At 43.4% G+C, this 26,860-nt stretch overlaps 1 long non-coding RNA gene across 1 annotated transcript in view; it reads right to left on the reverse strand.

Moving 5' to 3' along the window:
• Nucleotides 1–26,860, reverse strand: part of LOC139690875 (uncharacterized) — a 254,759-nt gene that overhangs the window by 96,084 nt on the left and 131,815 nt on the right. Inside the window, exon 2 of the long non-coding RNA XR_011701516.1 lies at nucleotides 10,782–10,829. This is a non-coding gene — a long non-coding RNA (uncharacterized lncRNA). The remainder of the gene's footprint in view (nucleotides 1–10,781; nucleotides 10,830–26,860) is intronic.

The raw sequence follows: 26,860 nt of genomic DNA on the forward strand, positions 1-26,860 counted from the left end.
GTGGATCTTTGGTTGCTGGGAGCCGCAGTACCTCTCGGTTTTTTTTCATGGAACACGATCGATTGTTTCTCCAGAGGCGTCCATCCGTTTGATCCCTCGGGCGAGTAGCAGGAGAGCGCTGCAGATCGAGAATCCAGAGCGGGGAATCTTGATGAATCAAGGGGTGGACAAGATGAAGGGCCTCCACTGAAAAGGGTTGTGTGTTGGGGGGGGGTGTGGAGCAAAAGTGAAGCATTGTCTTTTCTTCGGAGAGTGGGTGTTGCCTTCCTTCCCGCGGCCAAGCAAAAGATTTCTTCTCACCCCCTGACCGCCGTCCTCCTCTCCCCGAATCAGAACAGGGGGGAAGGTGCGAGGGGCGGAGGCACCACCTTCTCGAGCCACTCGGGAGGGAAGGGAGGGAGGGGTGGTATATTGAGATGACGTTCCTTTTTGATTCAGTGGAGGTGTGAACGAAAATTGCTTCTTTTTAAGGGGGAGGGTGGGAGAGAGAGGAAGAGGGGACCCGTAGCCCGAGGCGCGAATGGAGGGACGAGGAGGAGGCGACGCCTGAAGAGCGACGTGTGGCATGAATCGGGAGAGGGGTCTGATTCGTTGATGTCATGCCGCCTCATGCCCCGAGGTTCTGACGCAAAAAGTCGTCCCCTTCCGGTCGCTGCGTGACGCAGTGATTTCTACTGCCCACCTTTCTCGCCCGAAAGGAGGACGAAAGAGGAGAAAAACACACATATTTTTTTCAAAACTCGATGGAAACACACTTATTTTCCTTGTATCCATCCATCCTTTTCTATGCTTCTTCACTTCCGTGTTTTCCATGCACTGACGTTGAAATATTATTATTAGTACTTTATCGATAGAATTTATATAGGGTCGAAGCATGATTGTCCATCGTTAAGTTAAGGCCCGAGATACTAAGCTAGTAATTGAAGGCGATTGCTTGTTAATGACTTTGCATGTCGATATTAAGGAATTCTTGGAATAAGCTTTGACATTTAGCGTCGTGCGTGCCAGTTTTCTCGCAGGGAAATTTCATCAAATGACGATCATTGTTTTCATTCATTCTATCTAAAATCTTTATCCTCAGTAGTCAAAACTAAGGTTTACTTCCGTTGAGCTCAGTAATGACGTACATACCTCACACTAATTTTCCTGACAAACGCGTCAAAGCACGTTTTAATGGCTCGTGTAGCAGCAGGAGAGTGAACATTTCGGCGGGGCCCCCATGTCATTTAGATCTGGCCACGTTGGTACATTCCCACTTCATTCATTTCGGTCCAAAATTAAGAGTTTAAAACCTTCCCGGGGTATGAGACCATTTTCGCCTCCTTGCCTTATCCCTTATTCAGTTATGCGAAGAATTCGGCCCACATAAACTCGCGGCATCGAGGAGTGAGCAACTGGCCTTATCTCTCGGGGGAATGAGTGCTCCGGCGAAACCCGCTCCCGCTGATGAAGCACCCGCATTAGGGAGAATTAGTACATCGCCGCCCCCGTAATCGCGAAACCCTTTCCCCACCGATAGCATCTCCGCAGCACTCGGAAAGGAGAGGAGGAGGTGGAGTGTGTGATGCGAGGGGAGGGAGGACTCCTTCGGCGGTCGTTCACGATGGGGAGAAGTGGGGACGTAAAATAGTCGTTAATTGAAGGCACTATTCGCGCCGAAACGCCCTTTGCGAGAAATGCCCTCCCACTCAAGGTCCCTCTTCCCCCTCTAGCTTCACGCCTCCTCATCGCTCCCCGTTCGCTTGACGGCATCCAGCTTCTTTCTCCCTCCCCGAGGCCTCCATCGGTGCACCCAACAATTCCCAAACGTTCACGCTCGAGCAACATATTACGATGTTTGTAGGATTCACGAGGACCCCTTTCTAGCATATAAGTCTATGGCTTAGAAGAGCGTAGGTCAGCGACTCACGTTCCGATAACAGATTACAAATATCCAACTCGAAGGTTCATAAAAAAATGCAGTTGAACTGGCTGCCAATTACTCTCCTTCCGCAGTGCTCAACCCGTGCACCTGTCTCCTCTACTTGTGCATTTCCATTAACCAAGGACAATAATTAATGTCCCAGTTCACTGTTTTACTAAATTCTCCTACAAAGTTTATATTTGTAGTGACAATGATACACAAAGCGATGTTATCACCAAGGGGTGTTACCATCAGAATTGTGAAGAAGAGTTTAATATCGGAACAAATAAAAATTTCGAGTGCAGATCTCGGACCCTGATAGAATATCACTCCTGTCACTGCTTCCTTTTGTAAATACTGTAATGATTGTTGTCTTTAGGTAGGAGTTTCCTCCCCAATAACTTAGTTTGACGGCCTGATATTGCACCCAGCAACCTATTCCTTTGCCTCGATTCCCCTCTCTTAGACCATCTCCCGCTATATCCCCTTCCAAACCACATTCTCACTCTTCCTTATACACTCGGCTCCCAACTCCCCGTTCTCCTTACCACATTTTCTAACCCGCCCCCCTCTTCCGGAAAATTGGAGAACAAAATCGTTGTTCCTCTCCTCTGAGTTTGCATAAGATCTTCCTCCGCGACTTGAACTTCTTTGAAGCTCGTAAATCAAAAACCCCGGGCGCAGCCACTTTTCCGGTCCCTTGGAGTGTTGACGGTGGCGCGGTGGTCGTGGAGTGAGTGCGTTATCTCGGTGTTCGCAAAGACGAAGAGACTTCATTCGCCCCCGCCGCCGCGGGAAATGAAATATCTCCGTCGGAATTTTTACGCTCCCTACTCCGCCGCCACCATCCCCATCTCTCCCCCCTCTTCCACACAAAAAATATAATGACGGCGAAAATAAAAAAGAAACCGCCCACAAAATTTCCTCCGTCGAATCTCACGGAAAAACACCACCAACATCCATGCATTCCACCAGCCTGCAGCCGTGCCCATCGCTGAAATTGCGATCTTGGCGATTTTTACTTTGATATTTCTCAGCGTTAATTTGCTCACGTGCGCTAAAAATGCGCGTTGAAAAACAAGATTTTAGAGTTTTTATTTTCAATTCCCCTTTACCTAAAATTTGTCACATAGTCACAGCCCATTGATGTTCCTTGAAACGTGCCCTCTTAATTCTGTACGATTTTCAAAAAATGAGTCAATCTTCTCAGGCTCAGGGCTCTTCCATGCAACGAATATAAATAGTGTAAACCATAAACACAGTAATCAACCCGAAGGTCGGTTTGGTAGGTGATGGTAGAGTTCACTCAGTACTAAGCCTGACGGCTTTTGAAATTCACACATCAGGGGAGGGTGGCCAGTTCCTTTCCCTGTGTTGGTTATGGTTTCCCTCGAAGACCCGGTACCCGTACAATCACATAGCTTGGGTGGATCTGCAGGTGCCCAGAGAGGCTTGCCCGGGAATCGAACCCGGGCCCCTCCGGTCAGTAGTCCAACCCTCTACCCCTTAGACTACCACGACCCACATAAATAGTGCACGCGCGCTATTTCTTTTCGTTGTTTGTTTCTTGCATAATTAGGGAGCCTGCCATGCAAACAACAAATGAAACCTTCTCCATCCATATATTCATTAAATTTGGTTAACTCTCCCTTCTTTCTCGAAATACATTGTGAAATACCAATATTACGGCAGCGCATAATTCCACGGGTTGCACTATTAGTCATCGTTCGCTTCTCGCAAATAAAGTGGACTAAGTGCGGTAGATGCGCCGGTGTAGATGGTTCTCAATGGTCTCAATTTCGCCCTAAAGTTCGACGCCTACTTATTTTAAAAAATGTACATATCCATCATGCACACCACTTACTCCATTTTTCGCGTCACTTTTTCTCACCTAGGTGTGAAAATCATGATCAGATCGAAACCAAGAGCCACGCATAATGTTTTCTTTCGGGACGTCCGAGAGGTAGGAACTCTCTCCTGCCGAATCAGGTGACCCCGATGATGAACCGCCTGCCTCCCAATGAGGATCGTGACCGAAGCGTAAGGCCAAAAAGTTCTTCAACCATCATTATCCGTGGATGGTTCGACGTGCTCTGTGCCCAATCCCGCCTCCTCCCGCTGGTCCTCCACCGACGCCATCGTGTGTCTTCTCCCCCATCCCCCACCGCCATCCGCCTGACCCAAGGAAGAGGCGAGTCGCACGTATTTCTCATTCTCTCCCTTTTATTTTTTTGTCCATTTGAGAACTTGGATCTCTTAAACATCTGAGTAAACAGGACTTAAGAACAGGAAGTGACGGGTGAGAGGCTCCTGCCTTGTTTCCTTCCTCATCTCGCTCACTTCCTTCTTACTCTCTTGGTCACCCGGGCCACGATGGCTCGGTTTGGATATCTGGGTGATGCATTAAGCTCATAATGGACCAAAAGAAATATGGGAGCGCTTTCAATTCATATATCACCACCGATATCTTCCAAATTTCTATGCGACCGCGGGATGCTTCATCCAAGGCATTATTTTCTTGTGTGCTAGAGAGACAAGTTGTTTGAACTTTAATGGAGCGCGTGACTGATCTTTTGTTGATAAGGCTAGAAAGATGTTTTAATTATATATGTTTAATGAACATTCGAGTTGATTATGTATGTCCAAAACGCAGGATTTTGGATAGCTTCAATTTTATGTTTTCTGAAAACATTATCGCAACGGCAGAAACCATAATTGCAATAAAAATCAAGTAGATTATTGTAGCTTTTAATTTCAAGCTTATCAGTGTGAAATATTTTGATTTCCAAATATGTAATTGATGTTTCATGGGTTACAAAAAATGATCGCTTTGCAAAGCACATTTGGCACTTCATTTTCATTTTTGAGTAGGTGCGCAAATATCATTAACAATTCAATTACGTGCAGAAGTACCCATAGTGTCTAGTAAGATGCCTTAAAAAGGTTAGGCTTGCCGTGTTAGCCACTTGTAATTTTGTTGGAACAAATCGAGCGCGCGATGTCCTGGAGGTACAATGGAAGCAAACACACAAGGCAGCACTATTGGGAGCCGTTTGTTAGCAAACTCCCGACGAACGCCATCCGTCAAACCTTCCCGGTGCTCGACCTGACACCTTCCCAGCTCAAACCTCTCTGAAGACTGCCCCTTCCCACCCGGCGACCTCCCCTATAGCCCACCCACAGCCCAACAAGTCCTTCCACCACGCTCTCCACCCGTTTTTGGGGCAGGGCTATATATTGCACCCTCGCTAATGTCCTCCCCTCATAAAGACACCGGAAGGAAAACATTCCGCTACGGGTGTCGAATATGTAGCGCTTACCTCACTGTCTACCCCAGGTCCCAGGTCCCTCATCCTCCCGTTACCTTCTTAGCCATATGTCATTGATTTCCTTTCCTTGTACAGTCAGACCTGTGCCATTAATCGCAAAGGAATGAGGAACGGTATATGAGATCGTCTTAGACGGGAATGAGAATTTTAATACTGTTCCTACTCAGAGGAATATAATTTTACATGCTTCAATAGAGATGGATTTTTGTTTCATCATCATGGTAATAAGAGGTCCGTGTTTCGAGGAATGATCGTGTGTCACACCCCAACATACGAGAAAATTGCGTAGAAAAATGCGTAAACAATTAAGTACACTAGAAGGGAAAAAACACGTCGCAGAATTACAACTGGATTGAAAATAATAATCAAAGAAATATTTCATCATGAGAAAGTATAACGCAAAACTGAACTAGCTGTTGGTCTAATTTAAATTCATTTTTATTGAATTGCCACATTTTAAAGCCATCTTGGCAGAAAATCTATTTCTTAAATATGCCATAAATTCAAATAGGGAGAAATTTGCAGCAAAGCGAATATTATTTTCAAGTTAAACTACTTACTGTTTTGATGGAATTTTTAACAAAACATATTCTCATCATTTTTATTTGGTTTTTGCATCGACAACCCGTGACCAGTAAGAAAACATTTTAATAGCAGAGGTGTTGCGCAGCAGTTGTGCAACTTAAGGCTTCCTGGACAGAATATTTATGGCATCTGGAGGCCCTGCAATATGACGGCATGAGCAAGACTTGGTCGTGAGAGGGAACCCGGAGAGCAAGGTTTATGAGTAACGAGGGAGATCGTGAAGGAGGGGTTTGGGGTGCGCGGGGTGAAGAGTGGTAAATGTTGGACCGGGGGAGAGGGAGGGATTGGCCAGCGAAACGGAAGGGGGGGTGCGGGGCGGAGAGGTAGGGGTAAGGGATGAACGCCGAGAGAGAGCACCTGCGTACGTCGCAAGGGGCGGCGGCGGGCACGCCGTCCCCTCGTCGCCCGCCGTCGCCGACCCAGCGCGTGTGTCTTCTTCGCCCCCCTCACACATGATCACGTTCTCGTGCTGCCCTTTGCTGGCCTCGACGCCCGCTAACGTGTTTGATAAAGGAACCATTTGGCCGGGACGAATTTAAGTGCGGGGATTACGTGGAGGGTCTTCCATTCGCTACGGGGTTCAAATGTTTTGTCATGGAAAGCGTGGAGATATTTCATTGAAAATAAAAATGACTTCACAGTTGAAAAGGCTGGCAACTCTCCCAGGTTAACCTAATGAAATGACTGACGACGAACTCGTGAATTTGAAACAAATGGATGGCATAGTGATTTCGACGCAAACCGAGCCAGGCGCTTGAAAATTGATACTGTAATTTGCAGAGATAGGTCAACATGGTTTTTGGTTTTGAGTCAAGAGTAGCAATTTAAGGGAAAAATTACAAATTCATGTTCGCGGACGAAATAAAGGCTATGATCTTTGACAATGTACTCCCGATTATTCGATTATTTTGCGAATGAAAATTATTTTTCGAATATTCGATGAGTTGTATCAACACTGATGAACGCTGTAGCAATATTATGATGAAAAATAATTAAAATCGTTTCCATTGCTAATACATTTACAAATATATGATTGTGAATGCCCTTTTATATTTGCTGAATTGTCGTTTGCTTTATATTGTTTGTCTAAAAAGAACTATGAGATTACTATGAGAGCCTACTTTAACGTATGATCATGCAGCTCGACAGATTTTAAATAGAAAGTAAAATAAACAATGAAGAATATATATTTCAGTTGGTTGGGATATATGCAAATAATGCAACATTATTTACTCGAGTTGAAGGATACATCATATTCCAATGTCATCTCATATTCAGTTGTATCTGTTCAATTGGTGTTTTATGTTTTCATGTAGGATTTGTAAAGTGAAATATTAGCATTTAAAGGCAAAGTGAATGGCCTTAAGTGCAATATTACTCAATTTTCCAACCCCGTGTTTTCCTTGAATCGTTTGCGGCAACCAGGTGGCATGTGTATTCAGTGACAGTTCTGACTTTCGTGTTGTTCGAGAATTTTCTTTTTCCTAACTCTTCTAGCTGTTTCAACTGCTTCATTGCGTCGACATTTTTAGGAACCCTTGTCTCCTAATAGCATAAATCTCTCTCCCAAAGAAAATTCGCTCAAGGTAATGCTTATCCATCCAAAATACCCGATATACATATCCGCATTGAAAATATACCACCATACTTGGGTTAGGTGATTAGTAAATGGACCATGTCAAAATTAATTAACTCATAGGCTGAGTAATGAATATATTGACATATTATATGAATATACTTCACAGCTGAGAGTAAAATTTACATGTAGATACCCCCATTTGCTCTAATAGCCTACTTTAAAGCAATGGAAGGAAACAACACACAAAATAATTCACTATGGAGAAGAAATCAATCGCGAGTTACGACCGTTATCAAGGTAAAGAATATATGAATATTCAGATACTCCTTCTGCATGAATAAAATTTTCAAATAGGTTTCAATCTTGTGCTCCTTAATGCAAAGTACGTAAGTCCTTTTCAAGGACTGCAAGGTTTGCGTAGAATGATGATACATGCGAAAGGCCTTTGGAGAAAGCACATCTATCTTGGTAGCGGATTACTCAAGCGTACGCATGCTCTCTCTGGAGACGAAGTCGTTCCACCACAGAAACCACGTCCACGGAGTTGCCCAGTTTTTCTCTCCTAGGCGGTGCTTGCTACCGATCCAGGGTGTAACAAACTGAAGACATTTGTTCGCCAGAGCTATCGCCTTCCATCATGAGTTGCCCCCTGCTCCCCTAAAACGCGCCTTGTTGATCTAGGTCGGTGGGAAGACCGCTACAAGGGCCAACTGTAACCAGTGGCCGCCAAGGCATTGACGGCGAGTGGGGAGAAAGGGGACATGCACGGTGGTTGTCTGTCCCAACGCCAGCTCTCTCTCTTCCTCCAAACACCCCACATCCACCACCACTGCCCCACCGTCGACCCCTTTAGCTCGCAATCTACACACTTTTTTCCCCTTCCCCTGACATACCCCTACGCAATGTCTCACCCTCCCTCCAAGACCACCCTTGTTTTCTCAATGCCGGCCTCACTCTTTCTATTTCTCACCCGCTCCTCACCCCAACTCTCTTCCTCCCCCGTGCCCTTCCCTCGTAACTTCACTGCGTCCGCTGGTCCGAAAGCGGCCGTCTGTCTTTCCTCGCCGCTCCTTTTCACCCCAGCATACCTTATCTACCCCCTCCCCCGGCACCCGTTCCCTCATTGAACGCAAACATCCCTCGCTCACGTAAGAAGAGGCGGCGGCCGAAGCGGGGAGGGGTTGCTCCTTCCTCCGTCCACCCCAAGACAAATAGGGTCAGACAGGGCATCTCCGCCCTCACAAACGACGCACATACTGCGTAGGTTACGTAGTCAACGCTGCTCTACGACATATGGCACGTATCCCTTGCGCACGCTGGCAGCGGGACGAGAGCTCGGGACACCCGGGCAGTTGCAGCCTTCAGAATTCGTGCCTCCGCCCCCTGCCGCCCTCCAGTCTTTTAGCAGTGCCTTTTCCTTCTTTTTTCATCCCTTCCTGCACGGGAGGTCCCGAACTCGATGCCTATGGGAAGTTGCGACGCGTGTGCTCCGTGTCCGTTGGAATCGCTCGAAAAAAGTGGGTCCACAATGCACGGTTGACTTGACGAAGGCCGGCTGTTGTGTTAGGGAGTTTCAATTGAGCGCATCAGTATACCTCGCTAATGTGTCAAGGAAATGACCCACTCGGTCAGCGCCATTGAGAATACTTTACAAGTATATATTTATAGTCCTAACTGAACATTTACCTGTAGTAGTTAAGAGTGTTTCGATCTTCTATTGAGATCAATCTTGTTCATCTAGATAATTCCTTCGATAAACTATCCAGAGCAGGATCCCTAGAAGTTCAATCGTTGACAGCCATATACTTCTATATCATACAGCAACCTCTGCCGGTATACCATGCTGCAATATTTTTAGTAAAGGCAAGGTAACATTTTGACAGTCATGGCTGCAGTTCTCTTTTCAAGCGCGGTATACATCTTCTCTTTCTTCCTTAGACCTGGATAGTCTTCGAGTTTTATAAATTAAATGCATGGTGGCAAGGTGGGACAACGGTTTTAGTATTACCATCGAAGAAGGGTAATATCAGTATATTTAATCTTAATATCAGAAGGATAGGTGCAGAGAGATGAGTAACGTATTTGATATATTTAAACGTTACTATTGTGTGAATAAGTTCAAACAATTTCGAGAATCGAAGGGAGTTCCGTAGATTGCATGAAGAGCCGACATAAGACTCTCAAAATTTGCAGTTTCAAAATATTCCAATCTTGGAGTCATCAAATACCTAAACATCCCGGCTTAGACCGTCAATATTCCCCTGATTACATAACCTATTAAAAATAAATCGTTGCTGGGAATCAAACTAATATCTACGCTGACAATTCAAAGGCACGTACGCCATTAAGATTTAACAAAGACATAGGAAAAGAAAAAAATAAAATCATGTGGAAAAATTGGGATTGCCCCGTAAAAGTGTGGCATCGTTGAAAAATTCTTGGAGTGATGAAAGGTGGCAGCAGATGAGGAAGTGAATGGGTATTTTGGTCCACAAAATAAACAAGAAATGCGGAAAGCGTCGGAGGAAAGCTGACGAATTGATAAAGTAAGCGGTAAAGAGAGAAAGATGGGACTGAGCCGAGGGGAGGGGGAGATGTAGAGGCCAGATGTGTCAGATGTGTCGTTCATCTCAAAGCCTTGGCGTAAATGGATGATCGGAGGTTTCTGATGGTCCATCAAGCGCTAACGGTCAATTTAAGCATACATTTTTCTGCCTCCCTTTTAGTAAGGGCATTCTTTTCGTGAAATCATACTTCGCAGCTGTTATTGAACATTTTTTCACTTCCTCAATTGATTTTTTTCACCGTAGGTTACGGACCGTGACTAATAGATCTCCCGGAAGAAACGAAGTCGAACTATTACCGCAGTTTACCTTACCAATAGGTATGAAATATCAAAACTATCATCGAGTGCCCTCATTTGAAAATTTGAGTGAATGGATGATGAACTTAGATCTCGTATTTTTGAACGAGTAAACATTCCCTTTGAAACAGACAAGGAATTTCTTTTCGATATTTGAGCAGTTTATGTAATAATTTACAAAGGTGTAAATACCACTATTACATGCATCAAAATCTGTGAATTTTGTTGAATAGCTATTCTTTTTTAAATAGCCGAAATCACGTTAACCATACTAAAGAAGCAAATGAATGGTAGATTTTTGTTGGGCCAAATTTGAAAAACGCAGAACAAATTGAGGCTGCAACACTCGGATTGCTTTTTGAATAACCGTAAACGGTCAACCTAGCGTAAAATGTTGGCATATCTAAATAAAAGAAATGGTCTGGCGGCTGTTGTGTTACATAAAAATTTTGTAAATGATTGATACGTAATATAGCTATGCGAATTGTGGGTAATTTGAGTAGTTCATTTAGCAGTACTCACCTTAAAAATTCTTTTCGCCTCCAAGGGAGCTCCTTCCGATTAAAAATCCTGAAAGACAAAAGGAAAACTATATTAGAATCATCATTGCTATGACAGGTAATTGTTCGTACTTACAGATTTAAAATTTACTGATTATATTCTAATTACTCTTCATCATATATTGCCAGTATTTCTTCACATATGATTAGTCATTACAGCTATCCCTGTATTATAAAACTGCCTTTAATTACGGCAGTGCTCAAAATATAAATGCTCGCATCTAAATTCAAGCGGCGTTAGAATAATTTCTTGAAGACAACGATTCAGTGAAACTCTAAATTCCATCCTTCTCTCATTTGACGCATTTATTTAATTGCTTAGCTAAATGTTTTTTGAAGAAATTGGAAAGTTTCGCCGCTTTCAATAAATCTGTCAACTTCGTGGAATCATGTTTATGGTCCTTGAGTTGAGGAAAACATCCCTTCGTTTTCCAAAGCAAACATGATCGCGATACCGCGCGAACATGCAGCATCGGTGCACAGATACAAAGGTCTGTAGAGTCTAATAAAATATCTCTTCTTTCCTTTCAATCGCATCTAAAATTTCATCCCTAGAATGACAAGAACTCATAACTTTAACTCCCACTAAACCCATATTCGGTGTTATATGATTTTGGAGAGGATTCAAAAGCATCGCCGCAGGCAGCAGAAAACCTTGGTCGTCGTCTCCCGCGATCTAAATCGTGTCGAGTTTTCGTATATATTTTTTCCTTTTGCTTTGGCGCGAAAAGCAATCACTCACTCACCAGTCGAGCCGCCCATGGGCGGGTGAAAGGGGAGAGGCCGCTGACACAAGCAGTGCCGCAACCCTATCACGAATCCGAAAAAATAAAGGTGTTCCAACACCCGCGAGACCCGCAATTTCACTGCACAACGCATTCAACCTTTTTTTTTCCTTGACGGCCACCACGCTTATTCCATTCACTCACTCACTCTTCCCGCATCGCTTCGCCAACATTTTCATTCCATTCGCTCCTTTCTTTCCATTTTCCCATGGCGGTGGCGAGGTGATTGCCTGCTGGAGTTTTTATTTTTCATTGGCGAAGGAATTCGTTTACCTTAGGGCCGAAAATTACGTATTTTTCCGCCTGCAATCGCTTGGAACTCAGCGTGAAAATCTGAAGGTTTCCCATTGAACTTTTGGTACCAGGTGTCGCTGTTTTTAAGGTAACTCGCATAAGGAAGGATCTCGCTACTTTTCTACGAATTTTCCTCCATACAGTGGTCATTTTCTTGACTTCATTTTCTATATTTCATCAGCTTTTCATTTCCAAATATTATGAAAGCAAGAAAAGAAAATTGAATATACATTGTGAATATCTAATGAAAATAAATTTACTTGGATATTAATATCAGATTAATAAGAAGTTCTATGCGTGAAAGTACATGCTTTGTGGAGAGCAGCTTTTATCAACCGTGATACTTCCTTACGGGTATAGTGGCGGGTTGGCCACCTGAGACTTTACAGTAGGTACCAAACTACAGTAATCAAACCGAAACGGTGAGCTAGTTGATGGTAGAGCTAGCATCATGCTACTCTGGGCGGAGTGTGAAAGTTACACGCCCTGGTGTTGGGAGATTTTTCCTTTTTGGTGCCACTTACTGTTTTCTAGGTACTAGGTGCAATCAAATGAAAACCGAACACCCGCCATAATACACAGTCCGCGCGAAAGGTGGCAATACTGTTATTACGTATCGATAGAGCCATCACTGTGATGGGAGAACTGCATAGTGACAACTCCCAGGCGCACGCAGTTGTTGGGTTATGTCCTTATTGGTGCGATGGTTAATTGTGGTAGCGGGTATCTTTATTATTTATTTATTTACACAATTACGTTACAATTAGGCGATTTTCCTGGTGGCAACGGTCAAGTTTGGTCACAGTTATCTCTTACAACGAAAATTACATACGGACACATGTAAAAACAGATAAGAGACAAAATATTTTTACATACAATGACACTTTCACATCACATACAAACAAACTTCCACATCACATACAAAATGCAGTCCATATCACATACAAACAATATTTTCATATCTAAAATGAAGTTTATTACCCAGTGGCTGCTTTACATTTATACTTAAAACTTCTAAAATTGGATGGAAAGGGCTCAAACAAACCTCCAGGCAGCTGGTTCCAATCAATTATAGTTCTTTTTAAAAAAGAGTATTTTTTCTTATTTGCTTTTTGAGTCCTTATTTTTTTTGAAATTATGGTCGTTTTTTACCTTAAAGTTAGGCTTTTCTATCCCTTGCCATAAATATTCCCACACTTCGTCCTTTTTAACAATTCTATACATCGCGCCTAACCTCTCTCCGCCAATGAAAAATAGAAAAAAATTCCTTTTTTTTCTATTTTTCAAACTCTCCCATTTCAGTATATCTAACATTTCTGTGCCACTGTCTGTTCTTTTGTACCTTCCGAGTACATATCTTGCTGCCTTTCTTTGAATTTTTCCATCTTTTTAATACTCGTATGTCCCACCTCATATGGATTAATGGGCTATAAACTGCAAGTGTTTCATTATATACCTAGTAATTTGGTAATTTTTGTTTCCTCATTTTGTGTCCCATGAATGGATGGCACGCAAATACTTGAAGAACATGATAATAATTTCGTCTATCATTCTGAGCGAAAGCTTGAATCAATTTATCATGATATGGAATTAAGGAAGGAACCAAGTTTTTTTATAGATTTATGTTCTATCCGATTCTATCTTCTAGCCGTTGGTGGTATTGTGTAGAGGGATTTTAAATGTTCAAGTGGAATTTGGTAGTTTTTATTGAGTGCTTAATTCACCAGGTAGTATTTTTTAGAAAATATGAAGTCCCTTTCGAGTGAATTTTAACTTCCCTTTTTTACATATCTTCAAATACCATCATCGACATTAATGTTTGCAGCGGAGCTTATATTATGGCACTATTTTTTATGTTTTCTTGGAGTTTGAATTAAGAAATACAATTTTATGATTATTCAGTAAATTTTTCCCTTAATTAGCACTTCGCATGACTAATATCTTTATCATCGACATTTTAAGGTATACTAAATTGTCATAACTTTTTATTTAATGCGAAGCAAAAACCGTGGAAATTTTAATACTAAAACTCAATGTCTTAAAGTCTTCTTAAAATTCAATCAGAAGTAATTTGGCACGCTAAGTCAATCCCTTCAGAAAGTCAAAGATACATTTTAGTATAAAAATTGAGAGAATCAGTATGACATTTTAAGCGAAATCCGTAATTGGTAAAGCAAATTTCTCAACAACGGGACTTCAATTCATCCGTCAGCATTCGTATGTGTAGCGGCAGCTATGGGAAAGGATTCTCTCTCAAGAGGCCGACCAAATATTCACGAGCGGCGTAACCTCTCGGCGGAACTCCAAACTCCCCACTTATATACATTCTTCGTCCGCCTTGCACTTCCGTCCTCATCTTTTATAGCCTTACGGGCTTCCAGCCTCCTTTATTTTATCCCATCGCTGAGCCCATAAATGTCAATCCACGGCATACTGCGGGAGGATTGCCAGGAATACGGGGAAATGGGATTGTGTGGGAAACTTGGGTAACGATTGATTCCGGGGACTTCTGCCGAGAAATCTCCCCTTATCTGCCTCCCCACCTCTCCTTTTCTCCTCGAAAAACAAGCCCATCGTCGTCATCTCCAAAACCATAAATGTGTGGGATTCATGCAGCCACGGGCGATGTTCCACTCAGTGCGCATGCGCCGATGAGCCCAAACGAATGGATGATACGGAGAAGTTTTCGCCATTCTTTACTCCGGGGGAGTAGGTCCATTGCGACAAATCAAGGCCGTCGAAGGAGAGCATAGAATATGCTGACTCAAAGAAAACTTCAAGGCCTGGTTTCCTATCTCGACCGCTGCTTAAAGCTTCAGCTCTGAAGACCTCATCTAGTTATTGGCAGTCCATCCCACTCTTTGACGAAAGAAATTCTCGCAAGGAAGTTTTTACACTTTTTCAATCCCTTCAATAACTTGAATACTACAGGCTTATAGTTTACCGTATTTTTCAAGAAATAATACATTTTCAGCCCAGGATTCCAAGTCTCATCGACAAAGGAGGTCATTAATGAGCATTCCAACTGACAGTTTCCTTTGAACAGAATTTGGCCACGGTCGTGCATGCTCGCCGACTTAATCGGTCATCCCGATAGGCGTAAACAGTCTTTTAATTCGCTAAGGGATGGCATAAAGGGCATTTGGGGCACGGCGCATGCCTTCCAGCTAAATAAGTTTGGTGCATGGCGGTCTCGGTTAATGAAAATCCGTTGGATTCTCGTCCGAGTACGGTTGCGAGCAAATTGCTCTTCAGAGGAATGAATGCTCCTTTCACGTTCACTCAATCAAACAATCAGTGCAATGAACGATTGTCCGTCCTCAGTCTCCGCGCTCGCCCCCACGAGGGTTGACAATCTCTCCTCCTTCCTCATCCATCCCGCCCTCTGCAACTCTTCTCCACATCTCCCCTGAACCCTGCCTCCCCTTCCCCCTCCTCCTCATCATCATCTTCGTAAAACGCTCCTGTTTCCCATCCAGGTCTACCCGCCCCTCTCCACCATTTTGCCTACTATTCATTTGTGAGCGCCTCATCCTCTCCCATTCCATTAAGAGCCTTCGATGTCATCACTCAGAAGCTGCAGCCGCCCTTCCAATCGTGTTTTGATTCCCCCGGTTCCAGTTTTTGAGGCAAGAAGAAAGGATATCGGTATACTACTGAGGCTGAAAAACTGTCTCGACAAGTTATCATCAAATCCACCCTCGAGATAAGTCCTAGGCTACGTGGGGGACCATCGATTGGTCCCATTCATTTCCGCACGGTGTGCTACAGAAGATATCGGGGCGATAAAAAACCGTCCCTCAAAAGGCTAGACGTATTTCGACTGACACGTAAACATTCACAGAAGAATCCTGGCCATATTGAATCAATAGTAATGTTTTGGAGCTAACAATCACATTAAGGAGATATAATGCCAAGATTGATAAATTTTATAACCTATTGAGTAAACCGTAACGCTTTGATTGTATTTTACTCGTGAAGTTTCTATATTCCTTGACACTTTCAACTCTTAATATTTGCGTCCACTTGTACGTAGTCGAAATCACCTTTTCCTTACAACTCCAGCGCTCAGCTGTAAATCTCCCTGCTTATGTATATTCAATCCAGAATAACCTCAGTTTCTTCTATTCTACTCTCTGTGTAATTTGATTTTACCTGCCAAACGCTCTCTTACCGCATCCGATCAAACCCAACATAATTTTCATCCTATATTAACTCACGTTTACCATCTCTCCAAACAGACATCCAAAAAACTACTCTCAACGAACTCACTCCTTCCTTTAACCCTTAGTTTTCATAAAGCTTCAACGTTTTGTGGTATATAACGCTTTTTACTAATTGCTCCTTTATTTTCACGTAATATTCTAATATTAGCTGTCCTAATTCCTAATACTTGCTACTCTCTAATAATTCTAACAAAAATGCAATTAAATATGCATTTCAGTTGGATTCAATGGACAATATACTGACCAAGATTTTAATTACGTGAATTCTGGTATAATTATTGTTATAATTGATATAAATTAATCTGAACGAATTTATTAATTTTTTGTGGTGGGACAGTTATTTTTTGAATTTTCACGGAAAGGTTCCTGGTTTTAGTTTTTATTTCCGTTGGCACAAATTTGGTGAGTTTTTATTTCTGTGTATCTCCATGCCCAAGCTTCAAAGTAAAATTCCACTTAATTCGGAGTCTCACAGACGGACGCATCGTAATAACGATTGTGATAATGTAATACTCCACCACCGAAGTTCGAATTCTCCTCCTTTCCAGTGAAAATCACATAGCGCGAATCAATCTTTCAGGCCCAATTGACTGTAACAGCGGCTCCTTTGCAAAGCCGTCGGGAAAGTGGGCAGGAAGGGAAAATCTTCCCATCTATTTTAACTCCGCTCCTCGCTTTGATATCGTTTTGATTCGCCAAAACTCTAATCATCCAGTAAAACCGCCGTGAACTCTCTTTCGTTCATCCTTCCCTTTTCATTGCCTTGCCTCGCAAGCCGGTCCGAAACCACAAATCCCTTTTCCGCCCCTTCCTGCCCCGCTCTCCCGCTTCCTCCTCCGCCCCTCCATTCTCTACGTGTAACACACACACACAAGAACGCACGCACACTAGCGCAAGCTTCCCAAACTTCATCTCCTTGCAATAATGGAGAGAGGGGGAGAGAGACCAGAGGCTGAGGGAGGAAGGGGAGGGTTTGGAAGCGGTGAGGGACGGGAAGTGGGGTGGGCAGATAAAGACAATGACTCGGAGAAGCCCCGGACGTAGGCAACTGGGTAACTCATTCGGCTTTTGTCTCACACGACGACCTCCTCCTCCCTCTTATTGCAACAGCCGCGATCTCCATTCCTACATCCCCTCTACCCACTCTTGGACTTCCTCCTCCTCTTCCTCCCCCTTCTCCTCCACTCACTCCCCCTGCGCTTCCACACTCCCACGGCAGTCTCCCCCTTCTCGTTCCCGAACTAAGTTTCACATCGCCTTTTCTCTACCAGTCTCTCTCCCTCACGGTCTATATCTCTCCCTCTCACCAAATCCCTTTCCACGCTAATAATTTCCCTCTCCACGCATTTCTTCCCATTCCCCATCATCGGCCATTTCAATCCCTCCTTGAACCGGCTTTTCCCTCCCCGCGTCCTCCTCCTCTCGGGCCTCTCTCCACATGCAACATCCCTCGCCCTCTCTCCCTTAGCGTCACTTCCTCCATTCTTATTGCCAACAGCCTCTGGGACTGATGCGGTGGAAGACGCATTACTCCCTATACCGGCAGCATGAATGCGATTTCATGGAGGAGATGGGATGAAAATATATTTCGGTATTGTTCAAATAAGAATTTCTTATCTTTGGGGATAACATGTCATCCATAACTATGTATAGGGTCGGGTAATTGGATTGTCCATCGATTCCAATTTATAAGAGAGTCCATTGTACGTACGTAACTTTTCTTTCAGAGTAGAATAATATGGCGCGATTTTCCTTCGTCTAATTTACAATCGCGATTCTCAAGTTACTAAAAACGGCAGGTATAAGAGGCGACTAACTTTTACCGCTTCCATCAACGGCCACGAACCGATTTCTATCTCGCGTATATTCTTTCTCATTTTACCGTAGATATCATTTTTACCTATGCTCTAAATAACTTTTTTCTTGCTTTAGTTTGCAGTAGACCCTCTCCGTCAAAAACACTCCAACTGAATGATCATGAGAAAGCTCGTGCACCAGCAGTAATAAGAATGGCATTTTCTCCATTTCTCCTCTCCATTTTCCCCCTTCTCCTCCAATCGCAACCATTTTCATTCAAAGCGGAGAGTACAAGAGGTGGGGCTTCAATTTTGCACAACTATCTATTTCAATTTCGATTGAATTGAGGACACCGATGATTTTTTTCTGTTCGAGAGAAGAGCACAAAATCGTTAAGGGGGGTTCTCTCGAAATTTTAATCCTGGCCACAGGGATGCACAACGCCGGGACAAGATCTGATTTTAATTAATTGTAACGGAACAAGCACCGCCACCGCGGTCATTGATTATTGCTCAAGGACCGTTCTAAAGTAAACTAGTGCAGCAGATTTAACGGTTCTTGTTGGCGGGGGCGAAGCGCAGTGCAATACTCTCTGTGCAGCACAATTTCTCCAGTAGCATTTAATCCCTTTCGCCATTCACCTCCATCTCCCCTTTAATACATACCCTTCTCCACACCCCATTCACTCGCATTTATTTAATTTCCCTTCTCAATTCGGAGTTTTCTTCGCGTTTCCTTCCCTTCGCCCTCTTTCCCCGGCGTCATCTCGAGCTCCCTACCCCCATACACAGCCCCGCCGACGCTTCCTGAGTTATTCACTGGGTTTACCTCCCCCTTTCGTCGCCGCACCCACGACTCCCCCAACGGCCCCACCCCCACCCCCTGCAAACTTCCACCTCCCCCACCTTCCCGCCAACTCCCCGCTCCCTCCCTTCCCCAACGCCACCTCCCCGCTCTCTCCCTCTCCGGCCTCCCGATGCCGTCCCGCCAAAACTCATTTTGCAAACCTCTCGACCTCAACTTCCTCTCGTCCTCTGCACTCAATTTATTGCGATCCTCATTTGTTTTCTCGGCGAGGACATATAACGACCTTCTTCCTTCCTTCCTCCCACTCCAGTCTCCAACCGGAGTGCCTCTTCCACAACCTATTATGGCTTCTTTAATATATATAAGAATGTTTTTTTTTTAGTCTTTGGAACTCGGATGGGACGGGATAATCATATCCTTAAGTATGTTACCGAAATAGGTCTCTCAATGAATGTAATGGGCGGGTAATTTTTATCCTAATTCTCCTTAATGGCTTTTACATTGGTTTAAAGAAAAGTGGTTGTTTAAATTGGTGATTGGCTCTACTGTTGCTAGCTTTTTCTGAGATGGATGCTGTAATAATGCTTTAAAAACGTAGAGGAGATTTTTATATCTCTTTTACCAATGTCGAAATTTTATGGTGCTGATTTATTATTGCATAGTTCATTATAAATTGGACGAAGTGAAGATTGAGAATTTCTGATTTATTGCAAATTTTATTGTAAGGGACATCGCTTTTGAAATGAATAAAGGGAATGAAAATTACCATGAGCCGAAGAATATAGCCTAGTTTGTGCTATAAGTTTCTTAAATGTGTAAAGCAGACTGCCAATAAAAATGCTTGACTTTAAAAATGATTAATTATTGTGAAAGCAGGAATGTTTCACGTTGTTTTAGGCTGCTATGGTTACTTATATGGCCATTATAACCTATTGTCTTCAGTAAGGTATCTCATAAACCTTTGTCTCGTGATGCTACTTTGCATACTGCATAGTTTTCAGATAAATTCACGAGTCACAATAAATAATTTAAACTGCTGTGTTTGAGCGAAAAGCAATAAATATTTAATACAAATATAGCGAATAAAATCTCTAGGAAAAATAAATCTTTGTTTACTTTGCACAAATTGACCTCGGATAGCGTTTTCATTTACGACATATGTCTAGTCTTGGCTAATATGTTTCGATGTATGAGAGGAACTCCATGCCCCAAATTAGAATATGCAAGCCCGTAGATGCCTTTTACAATACCCAAATGTCTGTAGAACTAGAAGTAGCAAGAATGTTTTTATGACGAAAACATATTTTCACCTGAAAAAATGGTAATGTCCGAAACAACGCCCTTGAAGGTGGTTCTGGATAACTGGAAGATTTCGGTAATTGATGGGTTGGGATGAAATGAAAACTGATTGTTTCGATGCAATTTTGAAGGAGCATTCGGAACAATGGCGTGCTTCCCCGCCAGACCCCGATTTACGAAGCTCGAGCATAAAAATAGGGTGGTGAATAAAAAAGAGGAAGCGCATAGGGTGGCTGTGTGGGCCGTCTTTTTTAATTCGCAAAGTGCCCTTTTATCCATCGCTTCCGATTTCACAACTTGCCCATCGTGGAAATATTCCCCTGCACCCACCTACCCGCACGCCATAGAGGGGTGATTCTTTGCGCCACTCCACTTCTTCGCCTCTCGCAGTCAACCCGTCGACTCCCCCCCCTCCACTCCTTCCTCCACCGCCCCACATTGTAACTGCTTCGTCTCCTCACCATCCTCGCCCTTCCCCCGTTCTAACCCAATCCTGCCCCCGTCCAAACGCAACCCCTCCACCCACCAATATTCTCTCTCCTCTCTTCAGATCAATAAACCACTCCGAAAAAAAATATCGTCGTTTCTTTGATTGGTACCAACTCCGCCCTTTATTCACGCCTCATCACTCCTTTATCATCCTCCTCTTCATTTCCCGGCCGCTCTTTCGCTCTCTCACCGCGTCGCCGCCACAACCACCGCCACCAACGGTTCGCCAACCCCCCTCCCACCTCCGATCCCCCGTCTCCCACACCCACTACCGCAGACGCAACAAACCCGTCTCCGAACCCTCGCACCCCGCCACTGAATTTCCCCTCCGACGCGCTTCGAGGCGGTCGGGCGGGGGAGAGAGGGCGCCGCTGGGAACCTTTTCATTTCTCGCGCCAATCTCGCTCCTTCCACACTCTCTCCTCACCCACCCCCTCACCCCAGGGCAACCAGAACCACAAATATTTCCTCCCACGCACACCCCTCGCCCTCTTGGTTGCTTCCATTCTGCCTGTCATCTTAGTGCACCGAAGACATACGCACGGAAAACGCACACACAACCACTCTCTCTCTACACACCCCTACGTAAAAAAAATACCCACACAGTCCCGTCTCCCCCACCGAGAGCATGTCTCCCACTCAATGCATTCCTCCTCCCTCTCCGAAAATCCACCCAACCTCCCCTCTGTCCTGCTCGTATCTCCGCAACACCCACCCACCATGAAGATTTTCTTTCAGGGCGTCGTAGGGAGTGTACTCTCCTAAAATTTTCCTTTTCTTTTCACGGTGAGGGCTCTATTCGTCTGACTGCTCCTCCCCCACTCTCGCCTTCCTTGAAGTTACCACCCTGGGAGCTATTCGGCGATTCCTCCGTGCACGCATTCTTTGTCCCCCACCACTCCAATTGTGCGTCTCGTTCCGTTGCAATGCGAGAGCATTTGCCATCAGAAGGGAATTCTTTGTTATTCTCCGAAATGAAAGCTTGCAGGAAACTAACATTACATGGACTCTGCTGCTTATTTCGGAGCCACAGGCGATATATAGTAGACCGAAATTCATTTACCCATATATCAGTGAAAGTTAGAAATTTTAAATTATATAGCAATATTAGTTTCATTTAACCTTAAAATAATTAAATTATAGCGTATTGCTACGATTTTTACGGTTCTTGCCTTTAAAAAACTAATCAATTCGTGGCGTATTTATTATTTATGAAAAATGAGATGAAGTGTTTGGTAAGTTAAGGAACAAAGCAAAAAAAAAAGATTGCTTCAATCTCGAAGGTGCTCGCTGTAACTGGAGTGAACGTTAGTTACAGCTAGAGAAAGTCCTCTAGCAGTTAAGCTTGGAAGATTTGGTAAAGTTACAGTGCCACTGCCGACTACGATTTCTTGCAGTACTGGCATCGTAAAGGCCTCCGTGGCGGCGGGGTAACGTCCTCGCCTACTATCCCAAAGGTCGCGGGTTCGATTCCCGCCTAGGTGGATTTTCCTCTATCTAGGGCTTGGTTGTATGTGATTGTCTTCACCATAATGTCTGTAATGTAGGGTTAGGTGGAAGAAGGAACTATTAGTCCCAACCTCGCCCAATAAGTCGATAAATAAATAAATAATAAATAATAAAGGAATTCAACTAAGCGTGAAAATATATGAGTTTACGATTTCTGTGGTCACAACTTCAGGGAAACATATGGCCAAGGAAATGGAGTTGCAAGCTGATCACGGAACCAGCTGGAGAAACGGTGGTGTTGCTGATACATAATCATAACTGTGATGGGATACTACCGAATCGAAGAATACGTTTCACCCCAAAACAAGGATATAATGTCTAGGACCTATATTGGAATTCATCATCCCTCTTTATTATATAAAGTTAAATCCAATAATGTTTTGCGTAAAAAGGAAATAATCAAAATAAATAATAAAAGGGATCATTATGTCAATGTACATAGGAGTATGCGTGATATCATGTATTTTTTGCAAGTGAACAGTTTTAGGCTGAAATCATTTTGTCGTACAGATATCATTTATAACTACATAATTTACGTACATCTTCTGTTGCGTATTTGCAAATTTTGCCTCAGATGATTGTTCTCCGGGCTATTTTTTACTTTATTCACTGCTAATTTAGTCATATGAATAAGGCTGAATATGTAGGGTGAATTCTTCACTCCTCTTACCACCCATAAAATTCACTTCCTCCTCTTCCATTCCTACCGATTCATACGCCCGCATCATAAATCTCGCCCCTTCCGTTCTTTCCCCATCTGCACTTGGGCACGCACGTCTCCAATGTCCGTGGTCTTCCTTCCCTTCTCCCTCTTCCTCTTCATCTTTACACATGGACCTGGGGCCTCTGAGAGGCCTGCCCCCCTCAATCCCAATAATCCCTCATCCCCTTACCTAAACGGACTACACTGCCTCCTGTGCCATTCCTCCCCTCATTTCCCGCCCTAAAAACCCTCAAAGTACTTCCATCCCTCTTTTTCCTGCCTCCTGCCACCCTCTCTTGGTCCCTCGTAACCCTCACACAACCTGCCCATTTTATTATATATATGTGTGCGAGTCCTTCTCTTTACTCCCCTGTCGATCTCCGCGTTTAGTCTCCGCATCCTCCCTCGAGCCGCCTCCTCCCAATCAATCCTCACACCCTCCTTCTCCCTCCAGACGTCGCACGCCCCCTCGGCCCTTTTCTTCGCCCTCTCCCGCGAACAATGAAGTAATGATTGTGGATTAATGTTCCACTCCTGCCACTCCATCAAGTATCCGCTTCCCACTCCCCCCGAGCACATCGGCGCCGCACCCGCCCAGAATCTTTGGCATTTTTTCTTCGTCTCCCCCCTCCGTTCCCTTTCGTCACATCCATCGTCCTCCAACAAAACACTGTCGCCACGTCATTGCCCTTCCACTTCCCTGCCTCCGTTCTCATTTTTCCCCCGGCCCTAAGCTTTCTCCCCCTCCCTTCCCCTCTTTATGTTACCGTTGCTTTTTGGCACCGAGGATCCTTACCCTCTTCCTCCCCGTGGGATCCGCTGCCTATTCCTCGCACGTGAGTGGGCTAGGAGGTAAGGAAATTCCAAGGAATTATTCGAAACGCGGTGGCATTCCATGCGAAAGAAATATCTAATTTAGTTCTTTCTGTGTTTATGAATTTGATGTGTCAGAAGGAAGGTATTTTCTGTATTCACACAAAGTTCAAAGGCATAAAGCCTGCTTCAATCAATGAATGAGATGCTTGATTACTTATGTTATGAATTAATGGAATATGTTTTCCCAGAATTCGATGTAGAGCTTATAGTTAGACATTGCATTTTTAAATATAAATTTGAATCTATTCAATTGTGTCATAAATCATTAGACATAACCTTTCCATAAGGCCAAGCAAGTAGGAATAGGAACGTAAAATAATAGTTTTTGAATTAATCACTTAATTCTTGAGGTATTTAATGGGAATATTGTTTAGTTATCAATAATCAGGCATAACACACGTGGAACACCACTATTACCTTTGTCTTTAAGCATGTTTGGAAGTCATTATAAGTTTCATTCAAAGTATTTACTTATGTAGTTATGCAACACGACTAGTTATCGCTCGCCACAGTTAAGTCATATCCTACTCATTCAAATATGAAATTGTCAGAACTTATACCTTTATAATGTCAGCATTTCCAAAAATTTGTTTTAATTGAACTCTTCTCTTATCAAGATACGACTTCCACTATCAGATATTAAGTTATATTAAATAGTATTCATTTTATGCCTATTATGTCTAATTGGGTTTATTGATGATACCGATATCGTAAAACCTTTTCAACCACTATTTCAGCGAAGTTTCACATACATTTAAAAGGAAGCTTTCATATTTTATCGCTATATTTTTGTGGAAATATTTTGTTCTTACGTGAGTGGCTAGCTTTGATTTAGTCACCATTATTGTTCGTTTGGTGATTTACATCGATAAAGAGAGGATAATACCTACATGATTATATCCGAAAAGCACACGGTTTAGATATCTTCTGAAACATCATACGCCTCACAAACGTAACCTTGCCTCCGTTTTCCTCCTCTTGACCTCTATCGCTCTCTCCGCCTGCTGGCTGCTACTACTCCAGCCCCCCGTCGCGCAATCGCCGAGATGATGGACCCGGCTGACACTTCCCCCTCGACGCAATCTTTGAGCCTCCGGTATATTTTTCTCCCACCCCCTAGCGTCCCCACCGTCAACGCACTCTCGTACCCCCCGCTCTCCTGACCCACCCACACCGCTGCCGATTCCCTACCCTCCGACAAGCCCGGACGTACACAAGCACTCTCAAATCTCTTTACTCCATGGTCTGTCTTTCTCTCTCTCAATCTCGCATCAACTGTAGCAGGTGAGATTTCCTGTGGCATTCCCTTCAGCTTTTCCCCCTTTTAAAGCTTATCCCACCCTCCATGAGATTACGTTCTCCACCCACCCTCTCCTCGCCCACACTTGACGCGGGCTCCACTCTCGGATTAAATCTAGCTACATGTCTGCCATTGTTTTACTTCCTTGCAGAGGGAATTCCGTATTCTCGCCCTTTTCTCTGAAAGAACCACCTCTCTTGGCTCGACTCGTTTCCCTCACCTTCCACTTCAGCTCTGACTGGAGCTGTTCAAAATATTTATTTCTTCCTGAACTTTACCTTTGTCTAATATTCCAAGCTCCTTTTGTAACTGGTGAAAATGTTGCTAATTTAGGTCAGCTCCAACTTGATTAAGACCTCCAAGACAGTAGACTTCCTGGTAAATTTCCGAGGGCCTTTTATTTTATTCGAAGAAACTACACCATACCTCGCGCGCTCCTCATTTTTTTCAATCTTCTTCAGGATGGATAGCAATCTGCTTCAAACAATGGGTTACACGTTTGCCTGCAAAATTACATTTATTTTAATTGCGGCGATGGCATTTCCAAACATACCAAGTGCCAAAACTGCCAGTAAAAAATATGCATTGTTTTCTTTAAAGAAAGTTAAATATTTCCGTATTATGCCCACAAAAATGCTAAAAAAATGTGCCCTACTAAAATTTCGGTTCTTGACAACCTAAAATATCCTATGTGTATTTTCTTATGAATTAGTCCGCTCTTGTTGAATTTACTATTTTCAAGTAATTAATTCCATAAAGAATAATTTTCATTTTTTCTCAACCTTTGCCAAAAGTGAAAATCATGAATACTGTTTATCCTTTCCGTTTATTCCTTTTACTCAGTTCAATTAGCGTACCTGCCTAAAGGCTCCTGATTACATATCTACATCTATGCTGTTCCATTTCTCTAATTTGCTATTTGAAGAGCAAGTGTTATCTTATTGTTGCCTTATTTTTTCCATTTTCTCAATTTGCAGCTCGGAAAATACCCAGGCTGGAATTTAATGAAAGTAATAGATCCTAATATTTGATTTGACGTCTACACCACTCATATGTAATTATATTAACCACAAAATGGAAAGTGACTTCATCCAGGAATCATTATCGCCTTGTACTAAGTACTTGTTTATAAGTTGCTACATTGTCTCCATAAGTTGTGCAATAGCTCCTAATAACATCATATTTACCGCGTCATTGTCGCCCGCTTCTCTTTCCTTACTCTCACTCCAGTTCCTTATTAAGCATTCCCCCATCCCTTCTCGAAAAGATCCCCTATCCTCTTCCCTACATTCCTTCGTTCCCATTTCCACATCTCCGCACATACAAACGATCGATAACAAATCTAAGGTTTCTTTTGTGTCTGGGGATGATTTCATTCTTTTCTTCTCCTCCCTATTTCTCCGCTCCAATCTCCATCCCACGACGTAAGAAAGAAATCGATTAATCAATGCTGGCCTCCTTCTGTAATGTGTCTCTCCTTCGTTGGAAGGACCACGCCACACCCCTTCCCTCGCTCAGCCTTCCTTGCACCCCTTTTCCACCCTTCATTCATTAAATCGCTGTTAAGCTTGAGTGCTGTGTCTTTTTATTTTTTTACCAATCTGTGTCGTCACGCTCGAGGCAGATGGAAAAATAAGGGCGAATCGGATCGAAAACGCCAAAGGCGCCGTTTGGTTGTCATGTCGGTTTTTCACGATCGATCATGAGGCTTAACTCGAGATGATTTCTGTGTATGAACGGGAAGGAGAGGATTTCAGCAGGAAAATCATCGCGTTAAAATCAATATAACCCAAAGGATCTTTATATTATGGGTATTGAAGATTTCAAGATATCCTACAGAGATGAGATTGGGATGCTTTATATCCTAATCGTGTGGAAAGACTAACAATAATGTTATTAAAGCGTTCTATATGAGGATTTAGATTGAATCAGATGATGTGTTTTTGATTCCACGCT

The sequence above is a fragment of the Hetaerina americana genome, unplaced genomic scaffold (genome assembly GCF_022747635.1).
Source record: "Hetaerina americana unplaced genomic scaffold, ioHetAmer1.1.p SCAF_3, whole genome shotgun sequence".
Taxonomy (NCBI): Eukaryota; Metazoa; Arthropoda; class Insecta; order Odonata; family Calopterygidae; genus Hetaerina; species Hetaerina americana.